Here is a 5,499-nt window from a genome sequence, read left to right on the forward strand (position 1 = left end):
AACAGCCAGAGATTGCAGGTCGGAGCTGAAAGAGGGGGGAGAACGGCCGGAATGGGGGAGCTTGGTCGCCGGAAATGGGGGGAGAATTTTCCGGGAACTCTCGATGGGGGGAAATGTCTAGTTTGGGGGAAGGGGGGGGGGGGGGGGGAAGCCTGATTTTTAGGAGAAATTTCGATGGGTTTAAACATCCACTGCCAATTTCGATGGGTTTAAACATCCACTGCCTATCATTACTCCAAATTGGAGTTGTCTTTTGGAGTTTAAAACTCCGACCCAATTAAAGTATTTGCTCTAGAAAATTGTTGGAACTCACTGCCGATGAGATCTAATATTGCTAGATTCATCCAATCAAGAAATTTAGAGGATTGGAATTGTCCAATTTGCTAAGGACCTCCAAAACCATTTAATATATTTTTTTTTTCTATATTGTCCTTTTGCAAGAACAATTTGGAGAAGTTCAAAATGGCCCTTGGACTCCTCTGTATTTAGTAACCAGCCAATAGAAACTTTGATCTTAAGGCCTCATTGCATGATAGATGTTGAGAATAATCCTACTCCAAGTCGAATTGGGGTAGTAGTTTCAATCTGGGTCCAATAAGGACTCTTTGAAAATATGGTCATCCTAGTTGAATGAGGATAGGACTTCCAGAACAAATCAAACTTTAGGCACTCCTAGTTTAAGTGGGGAATAGTAAACCTAATTCAGGTTTGACTCCACCTCTTTGCTTATAAATAGACTCATACCCCAAGTATAAATGACAGACTGATTATTTTATTCATAGAGCATACTTTTATTTTAGAAACTAACTTAGGCATCGGAGCGAGACCCCCAGAAGGGTCTTTTAATTTTAGTTGTTTTGCAGTATTTTTGAGGAGCGTGAAGAACATCGAAGAACGTGCAATTCACACCATAAAAGAACATGTACCAACAGTTTGGCATCGTCTATAGGAGCAATTATTTGTTTCACATACAAAAAAATAAAATAAAAAATAAAAACTTCGTCATGGTTATGAACACGCATTCAAAATATGCTAGAAGAATTGGAATTACTCAAGATGATGCAGGGACTTGGAACGATCCCCATGCACAGTTAAGTCGGTGCTAGTCTTCACCGAGCATGCGCGATAAGTTTACGTTATTTCCTTCATCGTTGTTAGTAGAAGTTAGCAATTTTATCAGTTTATTGTCTTATTCCGTGACTTTCCATTCAAATACACGCCTTCCGTAATTTTGAGGATTGAAAACATTTATGACCATAGTTTTACGAGAAGAGACAAAAGTTTGAATGACATAATTATTATCTCTTGAATGCTTTATTATTGGGAGCCAAAACTTATTCCTTTATGAGACTAGTGCTGCAAGGTTTTGCAGAGAAAATTAATAAATAAAAGTGCTTACTTTTATTAACATGTTAGTATATAGCCTTTCATAAATGTGTAAGTATAGAGAACAAGAAAGGGAGAAAACCCTAAGTAAATCCGAGGAGACAACCCTACAGAGAAAACAATGATGGGAGGAAACTTAAGCAAATCTAGGGAGACAACCATATAGAGAAAGCAAGGATGGGAGAAAACCCTAAGGCAAATCCAGGGAGACAACCTTGCAGAGAAAACAAGAAAGGGAGAAAACCCTAAGGCAAATTCAGGGAGACAACCTTGCAAAGAAATCAAATATGGGAGAAAACCTTAAGGCGAATTCAGGGAGACAATCCTGCAGAGAAAACAAGGATGGGAGACGATTCTCGGTTTTCAGGTTTGGGTTTACAGGTACAAGGGAGCTACCTTGGAGATAGGGAGATAATCTCGCAGAGAAAACAAGACATGGATAAAACCCTTGGTTTTCAGGTTTAACCTAGGTTATAGAGGGTGCATATATTGTGTTGCGCACTAACAAGTTTGATTGTAGAAATCACAAAGGCATCACATAATTTCGGAAGATATTACAAGAAAAAGCTCTTTCATTCATTACTAGTGAATATCACAAAGTTCACTAAGGAATACCACCCTCAGCAACTTCAGACCAGAGACATTCGAGGTATGAAGCTAAAGATTATTCAAGATTCGGGACAAGTCAAGGCTCGGATTTTCCAAGACATAAAATTCTCATTATCCGAGCATGCCTTGGATAAGGGAATTGGGGTGTAACTGTTGAGAATAATCCTCCTCCAAGTCGAATTGAGATAGTAGTCCCAATCCGGGTCCAATAAGGACTTCTTGAAAAATATTGTTAATAGTCTAACTCTCAGTTGAATGAGGATAGGACTTCCATAACAAATTAAACTTCAGGCACTCCTAGTTTAAGTGGGAATAGTAAACTTAATTCAAGTTTGACTCCATATCTTTACCTATAAATAAGCTTATACCCAATATATAAATGACAGACTGATTATTTTATGCACAGAGAACATTTTTCTTTTAGAAGTTAATTTAGGCATCGGAGCAAGACCTCCGGAAAGATCTTTTAATTTTAGTTGTTTTGCAGTATTTTTGGGGAGTGTGAAGAACATTGAAGAATGCACAGCTCACACCGTACCGAAAACTGTACCAACGATAGCAATCCCCAAACTTGATTCTCATGATTTCCAAATAATAGCAATAATCCTTATGGACCAAATTTGGCTTGCAAAGAATCAACTTATCTATAAAGCAATCAAGCCTGAGATTTCAACTATTCTAAAGAAGATTTCACTAATTGGCTTGGCTGAACTCAATTTCCTATAATGAAGTTTGGAATCCCTTTTTTTTTTTTTTTTTTTGGGTTCTTTGAAGGCTAACTTTGATGTATCCATAAGACTCAATTATGATGTTCAAGTGGGTGGTTAAAAACAACTTTGCATTCACTATTTGTCCATCTGCATGGGTTACAAGTGAATTTTCAACCCCTAACTCCGAACAGGCTATTACCATAACTACTATCCACACATATGCGGGCAAATAAAGGAATATGGGTAGGTAAAGGCGGATAGTATCCTCATACCCATATATATTCATTTAGAGAAAGGAGTAGGGCAACTGGTGGGTAATAAATAGCATATGTACAACATAGAGGCTTATTTTGGTTGTAGTTTGTCGTTGCCTCACACGTGCTCTTAGGAGACTCAGAAAGAGAACCCCAGAACTAGAACAAGTGGCAACAACATTAACGTACAACCCATCAATCCCTATTTGGTACGAACTCCAACTCTATGATTTTGTTGAATTTGTGTGTGTGGTCGAAAACAAAAATGAAAGCATACTCTTCGTTTTTCACATCAATGGTGGTTGGCATTTATCATATCGAGGTTTGCTCTTAATGCGCGAAACACAAAAAGATTACAAAACAGCTGGACATAGTTTTATCTTAACTGCAAAATGAGGTGGTCATGTTGGCTTTCATGTTATGTAAAAATCCAACAAACCATCTGGACATTGTTTTTGTTAGCATGTGATTTCACAAATTCCCAAAAAGATAAGCACTGTGATGTAGGACCAATATAAGATGTGTGAATGATAGAAATCGAACAAGGGAACCAGCTAAAAGGATTTATGATAGATAAGCATTATGACATAGCACCAATATAATTCAAGTATGCTTCTTAGGGCTATTTACTAAAATTATTTTGACAGGCATAGTTAACGATCAAATTAGTGTTTGTTTGTATGTTTGTGCTCGAAAACATATTGAAAAGATTGACGGAGGAAGAAAAAGAAAGGATTTGAAATTTGAAATCTGATTTTTAATAATTTGTGTGTGATTTGTTGAATTTGTGTGTGAGTGGTCGAAAACATATTGAAAAGATTTATGTTTGAGATTCATGCTTTTGAAACTTTATGCTTGACATATTAATTACTTTGCTTCATTATATGTGTTTAGTAGTTGAATAAAGTATTCATTGCTTAATAACATATGGATGACAATTTTAGTGGTAGTATTGGTATGGTGCCTATAGGTTGCCTTGCTTCTATTCATCTGGAGGACCATGATAATCTTGCAATATCTTCATCCATTAATGCCCAAAGCCCTACACATTTCCTCCCACCAAGAGATTAAAAAAAATAAAAAAATAATATTAATTAGTCTATAGTTTGGGATCACTTTATTGGGACTCATTGACTATGATAACCCTAAAGCTAAATGCAATTATTGCTCTAGGCAATTTGGAAGACTTGGCTCTTGAGCCATATTATCCCACTTACAATTTGACTGCCAAAAGTATCAATTTAAACATCAAAGACTTGAAAAAAAAAAAAAAAAAAAAATCAAACATTGTTGCAATTGGGACATAAGAAGGGGCGAATGGCAATGTTAGTTGCAAAATAGGATTTATGAACTATGATCCAAATTGAGTAAGGATGCCGATTGTTTAGTATTTTATCTAATGTGAGTTGCCTTTTATGCATGTTGACACTGAGGGGCTTTCAAGAATTTGTTAATAATTTAGAACCTAAGTTCACAATGCCATCCCGTGTTACCGTGCAAAGAGATTGTATGAATTTATACAAGGATGAGAAGGAATAGTTGAAAGATTTGTTGATCGGTCAAAGGGTTTAACTTTCCAATAATACATGGACATCTTTGCAAAATCTGAAAGCTCATTATATTGATTGTAATTGGAAGTTGCATAAGAAAATCCTTAAGTTTTGGGAAAATGTTTGGATATTTGTAAAGTTTTTGAATTTTTTTAATGATATCACATTGAGCTTATTTGGTTCATTGTATATGACTTCCAATATGTATTTTCAGCAACTTTGTATCATTCAAAACACCTTGAATGATATGTGTTAGTGAAGATCTTGTCATGAGTGCCATGACAACTAATATGAAAAGTAAGTATTGCAAGTATTGGGGAAGTACGGATAAAATTGAGTTGATATTATATGTTGCTTTTGTGCTTGACCCACGCTTCAAGATGAAGGCTTTGGTGTTTAGGTTGAAAAAGGTGCAATGGGAATGGGTGGTCGGATAACATAGACGCCAAGGTGAGACACCTTATGAACCGTTTGATTAAGCAATACAATAAGTTTAATGGGGAACTAGTGGAGCATTTAATGAGGCCCAAGGAAGTTTAAACCATACTTGTTTGAATATTATTGATGATGGCTCAGATCGAGCCTTTGATAAATTTACATCATTGTTCACCTAACACCTTGAGGAGGAAAATGGTTTAGAGTGTAAATCGGAGGCGGATAGTTCCCACAGACTCTAATGCCTATTTTGTTTCTTCCCGCGACCTTTCACGCCTCATATCATTGAAAAAATTATTGATTTACTGACAATGGGTCATGCAATAAGGGAAAACCCTCGTTCCGTCACCGTTTTATCTGACTCCCAGCCCTACTGTTGACAACTTCGGTTGTTACTGTGTGCTTCATGCATTTAGTATTTGGCTAATTTGGCTTGGTAGTTTGAAATGCCAATAAAATACTAAATTGCCATTGTGTGTCCACTATTCAGTTATGAACAATATTTCAAGGCAATTGAAGTCAATTTATTTTTCAATTTCATATTTAGTTCAAAAA

This window comes from Alnus glutinosa, chromosome 14, assembly GCF_958979055.1.
Source record: "Alnus glutinosa chromosome 14, dhAlnGlut1.1, whole genome shotgun sequence".
Taxonomy (NCBI): Eukaryota; Viridiplantae; Streptophyta; class Magnoliopsida; order Fagales; family Betulaceae; genus Alnus; species Alnus glutinosa.